Source organism: Capricornis sumatraensis, chromosome 1 (genome assembly GCF_032405125.1).
Source record: "Capricornis sumatraensis isolate serow.1 chromosome 1, serow.2, whole genome shotgun sequence".
In the NCBI taxonomy this organism is placed as follows: Eukaryota; Metazoa; Chordata; class Mammalia; order Artiodactyla; family Bovidae; genus Capricornis; species Capricornis sumatraensis.
Genome location: NC_091069.1, coordinates 189,937,223 through 189,958,097, shown reverse-complemented (window position 1 = coordinate 189,958,097; position 20,875 = coordinate 189,937,223).

Below are 20,875 nucleotides of genomic sequence, written 5' to 3'. Positions count from 1 at the left end.
TAAAAGCCACATTTAATAATGTGGATTTTATTCCGGATCAAAGGCAACCATTATCGCCAGCTAAAGACATGTTTGATTAGTTTCTTGAATTCAGTAGCTTCGTCTTGACACTTCTGCCTCCCAGGGCTACACTGTCACTTTTCTTCCTCCTACTTATGTGGCCCTCTGCACATTTGATTAGTTTCATGAATTCAATAGCTTCCTCTTGACACTTCTGCCTCTCACTTTTCTTCCTCCTACTTATGTGGCCCTCTGCTATCCTCTTGTCATTCTTCTGTGTGCTCCTCCAAGTGTTAGACTGACCTCTCCCTGGGTATCAGTCTGAGGACTCTGGCACTTCAATATGTTCAAAAGCAAATTTAACCATCTTGTTGCAGTAATGTTTAGCTCGTTACCTTGTACCTCCTTCTCTTATCTGAGCTTCCCTGGTGGCTCAGACAGTAAAGAATCTGCCTGCAATGCTAGAGACCTGGCTTCAATCCCCAGGTTGGGAAGATCCCCTGGAGGCGGGCATGCCAAACTACTCTAATATTCTTGCCCGGAGAATCCCCATGGACAGAGGAGCCTGGTGGGCTACAGCCCTTGAGGTCACAAAGGGTAAGACACGACTGAGCGACTAAGCATAGCACAACAAATTTGGAGATCATTTGGCAATGGTTTCCAAGTTTGTCTCCCTGCCCTCGGTCTTAACTTTATCCAATGCATGTACTACTTGGCCTCCAGGGTGAGCTCATAAAAATTTAAATTAGTAAATAGCTTTCCTTTCTACCTGGGATAAAGTCCAAAGTCAATAGCTTTCCTCCATCTAAAAGTTATCACCAAACCCGAAGTCAGCAAAATTTTTTCCTGTGTTCTTTTCTAGGTGTTTTATAGTTTTATGTTTAATACTTAGTTCTGTAAATCCATTTTTAGTTAATTTTTTTGAAAATATAAGGTCTAGGTTTATTTCTTTCCATGTGATATCAAATTGTTTCAGCACCATTTTTAGAAAAGACTGTCTTTTCTCCATTGCATTTCCTTTGCACCTTTGTCAAAGATTGGATCAATATAATTGACTATATTTATGTAGGTCTATTCTGGGATCTTCTAAGGGAAACTTTTTACCTCTACTGTCAAAATTCTACTCACAATACTTCACTTCTAGGCACTTCCAAGAAATCAGATGATGTTTTTTTTTCCAGTATCCATAAATGATTTCACATCTGATTCTTCACATGCCTGCCTTAATCTGTTGGGACTGCTATAACAAAACACACAGACATGTTAAAAAAAAAACAAATTTATTTCTGGAGGCTGGAAGTCTGAGATCAGGGTGCCAGCATGGTCAAGTGAGGACCCCGTTCCTGATTGAAGACTTCTCATTGCATCCTCACATAGTAGAAAGGGAAAGAGAGTTCTCTTGGGCCTCTTCTATAAGGGCACTAATCCCATTCATGAGGGTTCCACCCTCAGGACCTAATCACCTCCCAAAGGCCCCAGCTACTAATACCATCACATTTGGTATAGGACTTCAACATACGAATTTGGGGACGATACAAGCGTTCAAATCATAGCAAAGCCCAATCCCAAATCTTTGTCCATCTATTATGTAGAATGGACTGTTTTGGTTCATCCATCTGTCATTTAAAATAACACGGTCCTTTAGCCTTCTTTTACAGTGATGCTTACATCATGCCAGCTTTGGTATGGTTGTCATGATCATTATTTGAACTCTTGGCAAATACTGTCAAAATAGTTATAGTGTCAAAATTAAACTAGTACTATCTCAACACAAAGCACAGTAGTCAATCTACAGTCCAAGCCAAAGAAAACCACTAACACTGGCACTCAAAATACACTTAAGTTGTACACTTCAGGTGCATCACTTAGAATAATACACAAGTAGATAATCGATCATTACAAACTGCAAATCACGACTGTCAACATCAGCTTGCAAGAACAACAACAGCAGGAAAGCAACCCTAACTCTGGAAGACAGATCATCTATGCCATATCTATTTGATGCTAAGAATAGTGTAACTTTCAGCTATTTGGGCAGCTGCCACAAGGATTTATATGTTCCCCCCAACCTTCAGCATTTATTGCCTAAAACTGGGACTATTTGTGTACTGGTTTCCAGAGATGCAGGACTTTCAGTGCTAACACAACAGTTCTGGGCAAATCAGAACAGTTGGTCATTCTCCTCAGTTCGATGTAGTTGAAGTTCTAAAACCAAACCTTCCCATCTATAGCAACTTCAGTTGTTTGGCCACTGTTTTCATAAACCATAACAATGCCATTGACAGTGTTGATGTAATGAAGGGAAGACCTAGGAAAAGTAGACTCCTCTTTTATAGTACTCAGCTCTTCATGATGAAAGAGCACCCAACTCTGCTAAGGTGAATATAGTCACCAGGCAGCCTTTCCCAACCCAAAGCAAAGGCCTCCTCCTCTCATGAGTTGTATGTTGATTTGACATGATTTCAAACCCACTTGTCTATTACCTACATTATTTGAACCCACTTGTTTATGACAAAGACAAACAAACAAAAAATAAGTTGCTTTTAAATGTAAAGTTTCCACATTAAGAATGAAATCAACCGTGTCAGGGTGTCATCATCTCACCTGTGGGTTAAGGAGCACACAGAGATCAGCTGGATAGGGGCTCAGTTCAGTTCAGTTCAGTCACTCAGTCATGTCCAACTCATTGCGACCCCATGGCCTGGAGCACACCAGGCTTCCCCGTCCATCACCAACTCCCGGAACTTACTCAAACTCATGTCCATTGAGTCGGTGATGCCATCCAACCATCTCATCCTCTGTCGTCCCCTTCTCCTCCCACCTTCAAACTTTCCCAGCATTAGGGTCTTTTCAAATGAGTCAATTCTTCCCATCAGGTGGCCAAAGCACTGGAGTTTCAGCATCAGCATCAGTCCTTCCAATGAATATTCAGGACTGATTTCCTTTAGGATGCACTGGTTAGATCTCCTTGCAGTCCAAGGGACTCTGAAGAGTCTTCTCCAACAACACAGTTCAAAAGCATCAACTCTTTGGCTCTCAGCTTTCTTTATAGTCCAACTCTCACATCCATACATGACTACTGGAAAAACCATAGCTTTGACTAGACAGACCTTTGTTGGCAAAGTAATGTCTCTGCTTTTTAATATGCTGTCTATGTTGGTCATAGCTTTTCCTCCAAGGAGTAAGCATCTTTTAATTTCATGGCTGCAGTCACCATCTGCAATGATTTTGGAGCCCAGAAAAATAAATTCTGTCACTGTTTCCATTATTTCCCCATCTATTTGTCGTGAACTATGGGACCAGATGCCATGATCTTAGTTTGCTGAGTGTTAAGTTTTAAGCCAACTTTTCCACTCTCCTCTTTCTTTTCCATCAAGAGGCTCTTTAGTTCTTCTTTACTTTCTGCCATAAGGGTGGTGTCATCTGCATATCTGAGGTTATTGATATTTCTCCTGGCAACCTTGATTCCAGTTCGTGCTTCATCCAGCCTGGCATTTCGCGCGATGTACTCTGCATATAAGTTAAATAAGCAGGGTGACAATACACAACCTTGATATACTCCTTTCCCAATTTGAAACCAGTCTGTTGTTCCATGTCCAGTGCTAACTGTTGCTTCTTGACCTTCATACAGATTTCTCAGGAGGCAGGTCAGGTAGTCTGGTATTCCCATCTCTTTAAGAATTTTCCATAGTTTGTTGTGATCCACAGAGTCAAAGGCTTTGGTGTTGTCAATAAAGCAGAAGTAGATGTTTTTCTGGAACTCTTGTGCTTTTTCGATGATCCAAAAGATGGCAATTTGATCTCTGGCTCCTCTGCCTTTTCTAAATCCAACTTGAACATCTGGAAGTTCACAGTTCAAGTACTGTTGAAGCCTGGCTTGGAGAATTTTGAACTTTACTTTGCTAGTGTGTGAGATGAGTGCAGTTGTGCAGCAGATTGAACATTCTTCAGTATTGCCTTTCAGCAGAGGGGCTGAACTGAGGGGTTATTAGCATAAACACATGAAGAAGTAGCTAAGATGAGAGGACATTTGTGCTATAAATACCCAGATTGTGTCTGGAAAATCTGAAAGTTCTGATTTAGGCAAAGCTAACCTTTGCTGATCCAGTTCTCTGAAGACTGTCGACAAAAAATTAGCTAAGAGTTGATCTAAAAAGCAGTAGAAAATTTTATCTAAGATGACTTGAGGACACAGTCTTTCATAAAACTCTAAGAACTGACTTGTTTCACCTGTGTGAAAGCACACTTGTTTCAAGTGTGTGAAAGTACAGTTGCACACTTTTCAAAACAAAGGGTTTTTTATTTTATTTTTTAATCAAAGTAACAAATTGACAGTTTACATATTCCACATCTGCACATACAAGGGGAATAGTGGGTGATCGTGACTCCTTACAGGATTTTTTTAAAAAAAGGAATATTTTATCCTAAGGAGTTACCTTGCTGGCACCACGAGAAAATTGGTCTTTTTGGTAAAGCAGGCATTCTTGTGTCTTCTAAGGAGATCTGGTTAATGTACAATGCAGTTGCCAACGCACATGAAAAGGAAGGAGCTAATAGCAGAAAGAGGCAGGGAGAGAATTTTATGTTTGAATTGTTTTTTCTTGTCCTGGCTTAAAATAATTTTATTTCATCAAGACCTTGGGGTTTTGACTCCTGAGATGGTAAAGGCCACTCTTAACTGTAGTGGGGAAAGCTTGAAGTGCCCAGTCAAGATCATCTTGCCTCTAATACCCCCGCCCTCATTCTCTCCAACCTGCTATAGCAACTTGGGACTTTTCACTTTAGGTTCACAGGTAGCTGGGCCTCAGCTCTTAATTGGTTAAGCCCACTCTCTTGAGAACTAACCTCAGAGAAAAGGTATACCTCAACTGAATTTGGATTTCGTCATTCCACTTTGCCTGCAACAATAGTGTAATTAATCTTTCATTTGTTAGGAGTGTTTCTTTTTTTATTGGCTTATTAAGAGTTGTTATCCTATATGCCATTGTCTGGTGAAATTATAAATCCCGTCGTGAGCGCGTGTTAATTAAACTACTGATTAAGACAGGATCAGTCTCTAAGTATAATTTGCCACCCCCAAAAAACACCACGATCTGAATTCACTTGTTACAACTAAATGACATTTCCCCAGGCCAGGCTTTGCTGCTGGAAACCACCAACAGACAATCAAGGCCCGCCCTTCCTGTTCACATGGTCCTAAATCTTCTCTAGGGTACATCCTCTAGCTTCCTATTCAAACTGCAGGGGAGGGAACTGGAGGGAGGCCCACAGGCCTGCCTGACCTGGAAAAAGAAAATGCTGAGCTTACAGGAAACAAAGAGATCCCAACAGTGAGTGTGAGCTCAGTGACTCTCCACAAGAGAATGCTGTGGGAGCAGCTTCCTTTGCGCCCGAAATGCGGCTAGGTGACCAATCAGCAGGTTGGAAACTCCAGGGTTACCTGGTTTAGGGCTACCTGGTTATCATGTGACCTCAGGCGCCCCTCCCTACACGCTGATTTGGTGGTTTAATCTGCAAATTGGGGATGAATGTCAATGTACTGTTACTGAGGGGGTATAAAAATTACATGTGACTTCAGAGACTGATGAAAAAAGGAAACAGAAAAGAAAATAGAGAATAGATGAAAATATCCAAATATCTGGAACATAACTTGGGTTTATCTGTGTTTGGACTGGAGACAAATTTATATCCTCTTTTTAAATAGGGGACAGTCATCAGAAGGATAAAGAAGAGGAAATTTGTAAAGGAATTTGAGGAAACATGGTAGACCCCACCCCAACTCTGGGAAACTCACAACTGTTCAAAAATATACAAGGGAGTCCTTTAACCTTTTCTGGACAAAAGTAGTTTACCTACAGTCACCTCTCATTTATTCTACCTCACACCTGCTGATAACTCATTTCTTTGTTGAGTCTACGTTTGTGACCATAATATATAGGCAGAACCAACTATATTGGTTAAAATTGTAATTAAGATGACAAAGACTGACTGCATTTTAGTCTGTAGTTAAACTATGGCAATTTCCAGTATTTCAATTCATCCTGTAAGTATTTGAGTACTTTCTATGTAAGTACTTATACTAGACACAAAGGAAAATAACAAACCAATAGTGGTCACCCTCAAATATTGGACACAAGTAATTGGAGTCAAGACAAAATCACAGGAAAAAACCCAACACATCCCTGTAAGGTACAGGTGGGTCAGGGTTAGCTTGGGCACCACCGATAGCAGGCCCAGTAGGGGTGTCCTGAGGATCAGAACTCAGAGAGGGTTGAATGGATCATAGAATTTCAGAAGTGCTTGAGGATCAACAGGACTTAGATAGTCTCAGAAGGAGGAGCAATCTTTTGTTTCAGGTGTCAAAAATAAAGCCAGGTTTTAGTTAAAGCCATGGACACAGGTTTTATTCAATAACAATAATAACAAAAGGGATGAGCTGAGCTCCACCTTGATTTGTGCAGAGGTGACAGGGTGCTTTTAAAGAGAGAATGAGGGAGCAGGGAGGGGCAGTGGGTGGGGGTTCAAGTAGTCAGGGAAGTGAACTGGAATCACAAAGCGTGAGTAAGAGTGGATGAGTATCAGTGTGATTAGGCCCGCTGTGTCTGACCGCTGCAATCTTAAATTTAGGAGTCTGTCTTTCCTGATGATTCCCCATCAGAGGAATGGCTTGAGAAACACAATTCTCAAATAAAACTAATTTTTGCTCAATTAAAACTAAAATTAAAACTCAAACTTTCCTTTGCTCAAATAAAACTCCTTTCTATTCCTATTATAGATTGCTGATTATTCCTGTTGACAAAGCATTACTAACAAAAGTGAGAAAACTGGTTTCGTGAGTCAGGAGTGAGGAGGGAACAGGCTAGCTTTTAGGCTGTGTTGACAGAGGTGTTGGAAAGAAAGCAGGTGGTCTGAGTCTGGAGGCAGACAGCACTGGAGGTCGGGTGGACACCCTGATGGTAAAGACGATGGCGGCTATGAACACAGGTTAACTCTGGAGGAGGGAGAGCTGAGCAAAGGCCTGGAGGAACAGTCAACTCAGGGGAAGAAGAGGGACAAGTCAAAACAAGAGGAACTAATTTAAAGGGCTGGTTCATCAGAAAGTTAAGATGGGGCAACAAAGGTCAAGGGAAACAGTTGGAAGGCAGGGCAGACAAGGCCTGTCATGGAGCTCAAGTGGGAAGACAGACCTGGAGCAAGCAGTGAGAGCTGTGCTGGGAGCCCGAGGGGCTCTCAAGGTTGGATGTGGGTGGGCTTGGGGAAGGCATCTTCCAGGAAAAGCAGCAGCACTAAATCTAGACCGGAGTAGTGTTAACTAGAGAAAGCCAGTGGGTTTGAATTATAAAATGTGCATATTTTGTATCCATCTATTTGTTTCTTAACCACTATTTCTGACCATCATTGTAATACATTAACAACATCCAATCTTGGAGAAACTGTATTTCTATATCCTACCTAGTAGACATGTGACACTCAGAAGTCCAAGGAGCCCTTGATTTATGGTGTAGATGTTTGTTCACACTCCCTCCCACACACTGAAGACAACTTATCAGCAGGAAAAGTCATTTATGTGGCTTCACTTAGAACTGCATTTCTTCTGAAATTTCAAAGTCTGGTCCACTCCCTCTTCAACCACAACCTCTAAACATTCATCTGGAATCCTCTGCCCACCCCCTACCTGCCCCCTAACACCCCTGGCCCATCCAGCCCTCTCCTGACTCTTCTACCCACCTCCCTGTCTCAGATGCAGGGTCACCTGGCACCTTTGCCCTCTTCTGCCTCGTTCCTGTCCTTCCACCCCAGCAACCCCAGACCTTGGGTCATTCCCATCTTCTCTAAACACCTTCTGGGCTGCTGGAGAAACAACGCACCAGGCAGAGAGCACCACCACACATGGCGACATCCAGCTGTGGGCAGAGAGCTCAGTGCAGTGTGACTGGCCTCCACTCATTCTAATCTAACTAATATTTTAAAGAAGGACTTTTTAAAAAATCAAAAACAACGCAAAAAATCCATGGTGAACAAAACATCAAAGTGTTAAAACAGAGACAGGCTCCAGCTCCACACTTACTTAGCCCTGCCTCACTGCCCTCACCCTAATCCCATCCTGCTGTAGGCAGCCCACTGGTGCTAAACATTGCTGACTGGAAAGTGATCTTGACTCTGAATTAATATATGCCTAAAAGAAACAAAGTTTCACCAAGAAACATTTACATTTACTAATGCAATACATATTTTCACTTAAAAATTTTTTGTTTTGATGGTAACCCACTAAATTCCATAAATCTTTAAGCGGAGAACTGCAATTTGAAAAAGCGACCACTAGAGGGATCCAAAGTATTCTCCTACTGTACTGTGATCGTGGCCCAAACGAAAACAGACCCCAAATTCCATAAAGGCACTAATGTAATCCAAAGGGAAGACAAGGGGACTGGAATCAAGAGATATTATATGACTGTCAAGAAAACACTAAGTCATTTAATCATTCCACTGTGATGCCAGGTTCCTCCTTGGGGAAATAAAGGACTCTAATGAAAGCTGCCCTTCTGAATGGCTGTATATCATCTCTATGGAAACACTCTCAAATTATAGGCCTCTTATTCTAGTTTGGAAAGTTTCATATGAATTAGAAAAAAGAACTGTCGTTTTCATGAAAAAATCAATCTGATATTCAAAATATCCGATGAATCATCAGATATTCAAAATATCTGATGAATCATCAGTATTAAAGATTAAAGTGGCAGGTTTAAAAGCTATGAACTTAAAACGGTCCTCTTGGAAGCCACAGTAAAAATCAGTTTTACTACTTTCTACCTTCTACTTTTAGTCTTTCAAGTTTCATGGTAGGACAATTCTTGGCCCTTGTCCAGGGATGGAAAAAGAAAGATAAAATTACCTGTAAATTATTAATACTACATGGATTCCTATATTCTAAGGTTTTTCCCCCCATTAGCTTCTTCTGGTGATCTATTCCTCATTAAACAAATTTGCCCCTGCTAAAACCAGTACAGGAGCCAAATGAACATGTTACCAGAAGTCACAAATCACCCAAAACTTATTGGAAAGCTTATAATTTCAACTTCGTAGATTTTTCTCAGGAAACACATTGTAGCAAGTAATGCTGAGAAGCATATATGCTTACTGTTAATGGTATAAATGTTTCATTAATCTTGTTAATGATATAAATGTTTCCAGTTCATGGTAATAGCTTATCCTATCTGCCTAAGAAGGAAGGGAACAATCTAAAGTATGAATTTATCACCCTCATTTTATGTGTGGAAAATTATGTGTTCTCCCAGTTGTTATATCACTTATCAATTCAAATTTGAGGGCTTCCAATTTGTTCATCTCCTCCATGGGCCAGGGGCGGTGGCGGGGTGGTGGGGGGTGGAACTACTGAATAGCTGTCTTCTCATGTTTTGTGACTGTAACATAAGCTTTGAAACTTTAGCTCACATCATGGGCAAAGATACTTGGGGTATCCCTCCACAAAGAATATATTTAGAGAATCAGTTCTTGATTCAGCCTTAGTTCAAAGACTTTAAATTCCAACTTAGCATGGAGGTGGGACCGAGCAGAAACTTGGGTTAGTCACCATTTCTCACTATTGGGTACTTGAGACCTGCCAACTATGTCCAGCCACAAAATCCACACCTACATAAACCATTACTCTCTTCATAAGATACATACAGGGTAGGTTTCTATTCACTGACATGGAAAAATAAAGGCAGTGAAATGCCAAATGAACAAATAGGCAAAGACAAGCCCTGAGTCTTTACTAAGGGAACTGGTGGTATAAGGATTGTAGAGCATTATGGTACTTTATATGGTACTTTAAGGAACTTAGGTCTTCATGCTTTGTCTATCACCATTGCTATAAAAGGGCCTGCTGTGTTCCACGTCCTGGAGATACAGTTTCTGTCACTTGTGGAGCTGTGCTGCAGAGTCAGAAACTGGCTGCTCTTTCGTCCTTGACTCGTCAATTTCCCTAACAGCCTCTGGTCTTAGAGCCAGGAGCCTGGATTCGACTTCTCAGCCAGCACGTTAACTTCAATCAAATCACTTAACTAGTCAGAATCCTGATTTCAATGGTGTGTTGGCAAATATTTTAAAACTGGCTCTCAAAGGATGGAGGGGAAGGGGCTACTGACTTAGTCTTTGCTGACTTTCTTGGTGTAAATACTCCCACCGTGGCCAGTATCAAGCTGCCAAGGTGAAGTCACTTAATGGAAGAAATAAGTGCCATTGTTAGCAACCAGGGTCCTTGGTCTCTGTAATCAGTATAAATTGACTAGAGGTCAGAGAAGGAATTTGGGCAAGGCTTTATTGGGATTTGTGCTGCAGCAGGAGGGAACAAAAACAAGAGGTACTCTTGCTCACTCCCTGAGTGTGGTGGGCGGCAGGGGGATGAGCTGTTTCCTTAAATGAGGTGAGAGTAGGGGCAGATAAGTGGATTCAGCAGAGAGGTGGCTTGAGTGGTCTTCCCACACTGTTGGCCACACTGCGTGTGCAGGGATCATACATAGTACCCTTGCTCCTGTCACCTCGGAAGTGACAATTGGGTTTTGGCCTTCTTTGTATCTATTGTTCATAATTTGCCCCAGCCGCATGTGCGTGCAGTCGTTTTTAGTCCCATACAGTTTGTGTTCTGTTGCACAGAGATGTCTGTTCAGGTGCAAGCACTGTAGTAATGGGTCCCGGGTCCCAGCCTGTGTCATCACGACTCCAGCACAACACTGCTTCTTCCTCAGTGAAACAGAATAATGATTAGTACATATTTCTGTTCACAGAATTGTCATTCCTGACTTCATTCATTCATTCTTTCAGTAAGAGTTTGTTGGAAACCTACCTACACCATAGGTACCGTACCAGGTATTTGAGATGAAAAAAAAAAAACAAAAAGAGCTCACTGTCAGGAATTTAGTAGCTCAAATAAAATAATGCACATTAACCAAAAAAAATTCCCACATTTTTAATCCTTAAAATGCTATACCTACAAACGCAGGGATTGTTAACTTGAATTAGGTTTAATAAGTTGGGTGTACAAAGGACTTCAGATTCTGTGTCCAAAAGGTTTTATGTATGAAGGCCTATTTTTTTCATTATTCTGTATAATGAGACATTGAAGACCATATATCTAGGGAAATTTCAGTAATAATTTACTTGTGTTCTACCTACTCCCATAAAGCAATTGAAATAGTTCTTATGGAAAAAAGAAAATGTTAGAAATAGAAGACAAATCAAGTGATCACAGAGACCAGAAACAGACACAGGAGAGACGAAGGAGCAGATGGAAGTTTGGCCACTGAGCAAAATTCTCAAGTGTTAAAACTTCCTTAAAACCAGGAGAGAGTCTATTTCATCAGACTGCTAAATTAATGCTTTAAAAAGTCTGAAACAGATTGCCAGTCCAGGTTCGATGCATGAGACAAGGTGCTCAGGGCTGGGCACCTTGGGGACCCTGAGGGATGGGATGGGGAGGGAGGTGGGAAGGGGGTTCAGAATGAGAAACACATGTACACCCATAGCTGATTCATGTCAATGTATGGCAAAAACCCACTCAGTTCAGTTCAGTTCAGTTCATTTCAGTCGCTCAGTCATGTCCAACTCTTTGCGACCCCATGAATTGCAGCATGCCAGGCCTCCCTTTCCTTCACCAACTCCCGGAGTTTACTCAAACTTAGGTCCATCAAGTCGGTGATGCCATCCAGTAATCTCATCCTCTGTTGTCCCCTTTTCCTCTTGCCCGCAATCCCTCCCAGCATCAGAATCTTTTCCAATGAGTCAACTCTTTGCATGAGGTAGCCAAAGTACTGGAGTTTCAGCTTTAGCATCATTCCTTCCAAAGAACACCCAGGACTGATCTCCTTTAGAATGGACTGGTTGGATCTCCTTGCAGTCCAAGGGACTCTCAAGAGTCCTCTCCAACACCACAGTTCAAAAGCATCAATTCTTTGGCGCTCAGCTTTCTTCACAGTCCAGCTCTCACATCCAAACATGACTACTGGAAAAACCATAGCCTTGACTAGATGGACCTTTGTTGGCAAAGTAATATAAAATATTGTAAAGTAATTAGCCTCCAATTAAAATAAATTAATTTTTAAAAAAACACAATGATTTCAACACAGTCATTGTATGGATCCATAGTGTTTCATGTTGTTACTATTTACAGTATTAAAGTCTGGGAATTTATTAAGCAATAATGGAACACCTAATCAAGCAGAAGAAGGATGTGAAACTAAGAGCCTGTTTTTGTAAGTCTGAAGCCTCAGGACCTATTCTGTGCTGAATGAAACAGGCTCCTGACATTCCCTGCCCTGTTGGCCAACTCAGACTCCTGCACCTTTCCCTGGGTCCCACCACCGCCTGGCACAATGGCCATCTCCTGCATTTGGGCTCCCCCTGCCTCCCACGCTCCCCACCCAGACCCTGCCCCAGCAGCCTGGTTCCCACAGGGCCCTGTGTGTAGCCAGGACTCCTAGCCCCTGCTCCTGTTTCCTCCTTCCTGGGCCACCCTCCTGTCTTGCTGCAAGTCCTCACTTCTTAGAGAGGAGAGGACAGTTCAGATCTCACCTCCAGGACCTCTCTAGCCCACCCCGATTCCTTCTCCTTGCCATCCTAACTGTGCATGCAGTCACACAGTAACTGAAAGGCCTATGACCTTTGCTTCTTTTCTTGTGAGAAATGAGAAGCAAGGTGTGATTAGACCAAAAACCACATCATCAATTTTTTAAAAACAGAAATATATCTATAGAATGATCGTAGAGTGAGGAGGGATAGTAGAGGACCTAGCCTTACTTAATCCCCACAGTCAGATGTGCCAGGATTCTGGAGTGTGAAGAAACTGAGGCTTGGGGCTGTTGAGCTCGCCAATTGGCCCTCGGGACAAGTTCCTCTCTCAGCTGGGCACCAGTAGGCCCAGCCTCGGTTGCACTGGCGCTGCTGCTGCCAGTGTGGAGTGACTGGGCCTCTCAGGCCTTGGTTTCCTCGTCTAATAAAGGGAGGACACTAGACCCACCTGCACAGGTTCAGCGAGGAGCCAGTGAGTGACGCAGTCAGAGCTGGCTCAGGCCTGACCCCCAGGAAGCTTCCATCACATAGCCTGCAGCTGTTGTTTCATACCTGGAGCCGTCTCACCAGCCTGGGAGTGAGGAAGGTGACCCTCTGTTTCCCTCCATGAGGGGCATCTATGAGCATGTTTGGTACGGCATTCACTTAGGGCCTTGTGCTCCTCTGACAGCCCCATCTTTACTGCCATCGTACCTTCAGAAGTCCTAATGCTGGGTTCGGTGAGGAGGGAGCAGGCCTTACATGGGGGTTTCACCCCCTGGGTCTGGTACACCTGGTATTGAAGGTCTTGGGCTTTCCCATAGAAGCAATGTTGATGCAATAGCTAAGTCTGTACCTTCTGTGGAGGGCTATAGGGCATAGTGATTAGAAATACAGACTGTTGGGCTATTTGCCTCATGGAATCTTGTTGTGTGTGTGTTGGTATGGAGGAGGGGGCAGTTTCTAAGAATAAAACAAGGAGAAATAATGATAGAGTATGCCATTAAAAAAAATTACAAGACAAATGGAAGCTGAGGGAAATAGTCACAGCATATACACCCAGAGGCTCAGTGGTAAAGAATCTCCCTGCAGTTCAGGAGCCACAGGAGACATGGGTTTGATCACTGGGTCGGGAAGATCTCCTGGAGGAGGGCATGGCAACCCACTCCAGTATTCTCTCCTGGAGAATCCCATAGACAGAGGAGCCTGGCAGGTTGCAGACCATGGGGTCACAAAGAGTCGGACATGACTGAAGCAACTGATTATGCACGCGTATTACAAAAGGTTAGTATCCTTGATGTAAAATGAGCACTTGCACATTAATAATTAAAAGACAAAGGACATAGGCAGTTCACAAAAGAAGTGGAAATGACTAATAAGCATATGAAGATATGTTCAATCTCCTTAGTTATCAACTAGCTTCAAGTTATAACATCAATGAGATAGAATTGCTTTGTTTGTTCAACAGACAAAGGATTTTTTGTAAAATGATAATAACGTAGGTAGGCTAAAGTGAGGATTTAACCTTGCTCTAAGGAATCTTGGAAACATGCATCAACTCCTTACTGTCTGCATACAGTGGAACCAAGCAAGTCCACATTTATATTATTGGAAATAATGCCCAAAGATGCTTATGATTATTAGAATAGATTAAAGTTTACAAACAACCTGAATGTTCATTAGTAGAGGGGACTAAACCAAGTATGTTTTTATCTTTAGAATGGAATATTCCACAGCTATTAAAAAACACTTTTTAGAAGAATTAAGATAACATTAAGTGGGGAGCTGTTCATGATATATTGCTGAGTGGGGAAAGCAAGCTGTAAAAACAGCATGTACAGTAGACTGTATATTTTTGGAGAAACCTCTGGGCTATCTGTGTCATGAAGTCTCTCCCTCTTACTCAGGAGAGACAGACAAATTTGAACATGTTTTCGGTCATTTTACCATTGGCTAGAGGTTTTTTGCCAAGTAGATTTACTTGGCATTCTACTTTCTGATTTTCAACATAGCTCCTAATACAGGGTCTGCTGAGTTTGGCATCTACTGAAGTTTTGGAGGTAGACCCAGGAAACCTAGAAGGAGGTTTGAGATACTGGATATTAAATATGAATGTTTATGTGTGACTAAATATTACTGGTGCTTGTCTATGGGTGAGGAGACTGATGGCAATTTCATTTTTCCTTATTTAATTTTACTACCTAAATTTTCAAAAATAAATCTATATCCTATAATTTATGCTAAAAGTGATATTTTAAAGGTAATTTTGAAGTGAGGATATCTAGGAGAGTGAGAATTATTATTTTCTTCTAGATAAAAGTATTTAATGAAAATTTAGGGACTTCCCTGCTGGTTCAGTGGCTAAGATTCCATGCTCACAATGCAGGGCGCCCTGGTGCAATCCCTGATCAGGGAACTAGATCCCACAGTCCACAACTAGGAGATCCCATGTCACAACACAACCAAAAGAACACTTGAGCCACACACAGTGAAGGTCAAAGATCCTGCATGCTGCAACAAAGACCCAAGGTAGTCAAATTAACAAATAAATAATAAATATTTTAAAAATAAAATTCACAGCTAAGCTTAGAAGTAATTATATATGTGTAAATTTATATATAAAAGACTAGAAGTAAGTATGCCAAAATCTCCAAAGTGGTACCCTGCTACGATTATTAATAGTAAAATTATGAACATTAATAGTTCTTCTTTATACTAAATATAATCTATATACTTATTTACATACATATATAATACATATATAGAGAGATCACATCAAAATTCTCTTGGAGAAAACAGGTGACTGACCACTAGGTTACAAGGAAACATGTGGCTTAGCAAAGCCTTTTTTTTTCTACAATTCCTATATCTAGGGCTCCTCTGTGCTCAGAATACGTGTTGGGGATCCCTTGAAATGGCCTCAGCTATGTTCCAATAAAATTTTATTCACCAATGCCAGAATTTGAACTTCATATAATATTCATGTCATGAAACAGTTTTCTGGAGGCTTTTTTGAACCATTTAAAAATGTAAACACCATTCTTGTTGGCTGTACAAAAATGGGCATTTGGTCCACCCAAATGTATTTGTTGTACTTGCTGACTCCTGATGGAGAAAACTGAAAGAGGTCGGGGAAATTCAGAGAGGAATCTCTTCTTAGCTGTAGAATTGATGTATTAAAATAGAAAGGAAGACACCAGATGAAGTTAGAGAGAGAAATATGATAATGCGGAACCAAACTACATAAGGTTTTAGGAGAACTTTGGTTATAGGGATGCGGTGAGGCATTAAAGGGGCTTGCTACGTGGTGCTAGTGGTAAAGAATCTGCCTGCCAATGTAGGAGATCCTGGCCAGTTAACTTAGTTGGTTAGAGTGCAGTGCTAATAACGTCAAGGTCGCAGGTTCAAGCCTGATCCTTGTGTGAGCCAAGTTTGTTTGACATTTTGGGCTTCCTTAGTGCCTCAATGGTAAAGAATATGCCTGGCAATGCAGGAGTCGCGGGTTCGATCCCTGGGCGGGGAAGATCCATAGGTCAGAAATACTCCCTGAAGGAGGAAATGGCAACCCACTCCAGTATTCTTGCCTAGGAAATCCCATGGAGAGGAAGCTGGTGGGCTACAATCCACGGAGTTGCAAAGAGTCAGACAGAAGAGAGCACACACACCCAAAGCAGGAGATGCAAGAAATGGGGATTCAATCCGTGGGACAGGAAGATCCCCTGGAGCAGGAAATGGCAACCCACTCCAGTATTCCTGCCTGTAAAATTCCATGGACAGAGGAGCCTGGAGGGCAGAGGAGCCTGGCAGGTTACAGTCCATGGTACTGCAAATAATTGGACACAACTAAGCAACTGAGCACACCGAGGCATTAGAGGGTTTTGAGAAGAGAAATGCCATGATGTGACTTAGGCCTTAAAATTATAAAGTCCAAATTTAACCTGGTTTTGTAATAGGAAGTAGTTGAACTTGAATGGATGAATTCGTAAATAAAACACCTAGAGAAAATTCCTTTCTGAGTCTTGATTTTCCTCCCAGCTGGGCAAACTCAACCAGTTCTTAGTTTAGCTAAATCACAGGAGAAAACACTTTTACAAAGATAGTCTATGTGAATCTCAACCTGAATGAGGTTGATTTCTCTCCATGTTTCAAAGGTTTTTCTCTATTGAATCCAATGCTGTAGAAATGTTTTCAAATTCTGTTTAGATGCTGACTGGTCACCAGAAAACTCCAAAGTTTGAATACTCAGGCTGAAAAAACTGTTTTTCTTGTCTGAGACTAGTTTCTGTAACTTAGCAATGGAAGTATTTTCACTGCAAGGGAAGGACCATTATATTTCTACTTTAGTCACCACTTCCCTGAGCTGAATGTTGACTGCAGAGAGAAGACTGAGAAAATAATCTTGATGACAGTAGAATTGCCTTGTGCTTCTTTCCACCTGCACACTTGCATTAAAGGGTAACTGTGAGGAGTAAATGAGCATTCAGTCATAAGGCATGTGGCGTCATGCCTGGCACCTGTAGATGCTGAATAAAGGACACAATATGGACTTACTTGGGTTTTTAATCAGGCTGGAGAGGAAGGCACCCCTTTGCTTCTGGTAATTGTAATCACAGCCCCCTCTGTCCCATAGCTCCTGCTTTTCATTTCTGGGTCAAGCTTTGTGCTAATTCATTTATCCAGATGTTTCCTGCCTCTTTGTGCAAAAATACATAGCTCTGTCCCTTTAGATGTCATAGCCAGGAGTGAAAACCTGAGCACTGAAAAGAGGTCTCTTCCCTACATTCACTCTCTCAGTCAGATTCTTCGCCTGGTTGAGGTAGTCACATTTGAAATTTTTACCTCAAAGCACTTACCTACAAAATGTCTATAAGTGAAAAAATGAAAATGACACTTTCTTGTCTCTCTGTGAGGAATGAGTAAGATGAAGCTCTTAGCACAGCACCCGATTTAGGGTAAGCTTTCACTACTGGTACCTCAGAGATAAAAGGAGAACACCTGGGGTTCAGGCCTTTAGACCAGGAAACAGTATACCTCCATTTAGCACTCACTTAGTGCTAGAAAGGGCCCTTAAAAAGTTGTGCATCTATTCTGAACGGAAAAGAAAAGTTTTAGATGAAACCAAAACAAAAATAGTTTCCTCATTTTAATCCTTTTTTAAAATTAATTAATTTTTAAATTTAAATTTATTTATTTTAATTGGAAGCTAATTAGTTTACAATATTGTACTGGTTTTGCCATACATCAACGTGAATCCACCACAGGTGTACACGTGATCCCCATCCTGAACCCCCCTCCCACCTCCCTCCCTGTACCATCCCTCTGGGTCATCCCAGTGCACCAGCCCCAAGCATCCTGTATCCTGCATCGAACCTGGACTGGCGACTTGTTTCTTATATGATATTATACATGTTTCACTTTAATCCTATAGTAGGAAGAGCCGCTTCTGAACTAGTGGGATTAGAGTGGTCCCATCTCGCCGTCTAGTGGACAGCTAGGGAAAAGCCAAATTTAGAACAAGTTAATTAATCTAGTTTTAATTTTGTTTTCTAAGTCTGTAATTCACCAAAAATGTGTTTCATAATCTGAATAAAGTCCCTATTAGACTCACTAGTGAAGAAATTTCATTCAAATTGTCAAAGCAGAACAAAAACACTAATATTTAAACTCTAAGCCCCAAAACTATCTAAATGAAGAAGTTCTGCTGAGAGAAGAGAGAATACTCCCCAGGATTTATCAGCATAAATTTCCATGGCCATCAGTCCCATTCATCTGGAACTTCTCTAGCAGCAGACTGGATTTATTCTGGCACATGCACTGGGAGTGTCCCCGAGACCAGGGCTATGTCTTCCCAGAACACCGCTAGACGTCGACTGGGACCAGAGTCATTCCATTCATTTTCGAAGAATGCAACTGCGTTTTGTAACCAGGATCCTTGGCAAGGACCTGTGTTCTTGGTTTGAGGTTGCGTGTGCGTGTGTGTTTCCTTTCCTTTTATTACTAAGGCTGTTCGTGACAGTTATAACCTGCTCTCTCCCCTTAGGTGTTTAAGGGAATTTCCTTTCTGTCTAGAATGAAAACAATGGCAGTAAGATTACCTCCAAAACTAAGGAATAGTAGCATATATTGAAATATCCAGAGATGTTCTGAGACCCTCTAGTTAGTGTTGCTGCTGCTGCTGCTGCTAAGTCGCTTCAGTCGTGTCCGACTTTGTGCGACCCCATAGACGACAGCCCACCAGGCTCCCCCGTCCCTGGGATTCTCCAGGCAAGAACACTGGAGTGGGTTGCCATTTCCTTCTCCAATGCATGAAAGTGAAAAGTGAAAGTGAAGTCGCTCAGTCGTGTCCGACTCTTAGCGACCCCATGGACTTCAGCCTACCAAGCTTCTCCATCCATGGGATTTTCCAGGCAAGAGTACTGGAGTGGAGTGCCATTGTTAGTGTTACAATTACTATAATATTAACAACGATGTCTGAGGAGGCCTTACAAATAGCTGTGAAAAGAAGAGAAGCGAAAAGCAAAGGAGAAAAGGAAAGATGTATCCATTTGAATGCAGAGCTCCAAAGAATACCAAGAAGAGATAAGAAAGCATTCCTCAATGATCAGGGCAAAGAAATAGAGGAAAACAATAGAATGGGAAAGACTAGAGATCTCTTCAAGAAAATTAGAGATACCAAGGGAACATTTCATGCAAAGATGGCTCAATAAAAGACAGAAATGGTAGGGACCTAACAGAAGTAGAAGATATTAAGAAGTGGCAAGAATACACAGGAGAACTGTACAAAAAAAGATCTTCATGACCCAGATAATCACGGTGGTCTGATCACTCATCTAGAGCCAGACATCCTGGAATGTGAAGTCAAGTGGGCCTTAGGAAGTATCACTATGAACAAAGCTAGTGGAGGTGATGGAATTCCAGTTGAGCTATTTCAAATCCTAAAAGGTGATGCTGTGAAAGTGCTGCACTCAATATGCCATCAAATTTGGAAAACTCAGCAGTGGCTATGGGACTGGAAAAGGTTAGTTTTCATCCCAATCCTAAAAAAAGGCAATGCCAAAGAATGCTCAAACTACCAGACAATTGCACTCATCTCACGCTCTAGTAAAGTAATGCTCAAAATTCTCCAAGCTAGGCTCCAGCAGTATATGAACTGTGAAGTTCCAGATGTTCAAGCTGGATTTATAAAAGGCAGAGGAACCAGAGATCAAATTCCCAACATCTGCTGGATCATGGAAAAAGCAAGAGAGTTCCAGAAAAAAACATCTATTTCTGCTTTATTGACTATGCCAAAGCCTTTGACTGTGTGGATCACAACAAACTGTGGAAAATTCTGAAAGAGTTGGGAATACGAGACCACCTGACCTGCCTCTTGAGAAACCTGTATGCAGGTCAGGAAGCAAGAGTTAGAACTGGACTTGGAACAACAGACTGGTTCCAAATAGGAAAAGGAGTACATCAAGGCTGTATATTGTCACCCTGCTTATTTAACTTATATGCAGAGTACATCATGAGAAATGCTGGACTGGATGAATCACAAGCTGGAATCAAGATTGCCAGGAGAAATATCAATAACCTCAATATGCAGATGACACCACCCTTATGGCAGAAAGTGAAGAAGATCTAAAGAGCCTCTTGATGAAAGTGAGAGTTCAGTTCAGTTCAGTTCAGTCACTCAGTTGTGTCCGTCTCTTTGCGACCCCATGAATCGCAGCACGCCAGGCCTCCCTGTCCATCACCATCTCCCGGAGTTCACTCAGACTCAACGTCCATCAAGTAAGTGATGCCATCCAGCCATGTCATCCTCTGTTTCCCCTTTTCATCCTGCCCCCAATCCCTCCCAGCATCAGAGCCTTTTCCAATGAGTCAACTCTTCGCATGAGGTAGCCAAAGTACTGGAGTTTCAGCCTTAGCATCATTCCTTCCAAAGAACACCCAGGGTTGATCTCCTTCAGAATGGACTGGTTGGATCTCCTTGCAGTCCAAGGGACTCTCAAGAGTCTTCTCCAAAACCACAGTTCAAAAGCAGAGGAGAGTGAAAAAGTTGGCTTAAAGCTCAACATTCAGAAAACTAAGATCATGGCATCTGGTCCCATCACTTCATGGAAAATAGATGGGAAAACAGTGAGAGACTTTATTTTGGGGGGCTCCAAAATCACTGCAGATGCTGACTGCAGCTATGAAATTAAAAGACACTTACTCCTTGGAAGGAAAGTTATGACCAATCTAGACAGCATATTAAAAGGCAGAGACATTACTTTGTAAACAACGGTCTATCTAGTCAAGGCTATGGTTTTCACAGTAGTCATGTATGGATGTGAGAGTTGGACTA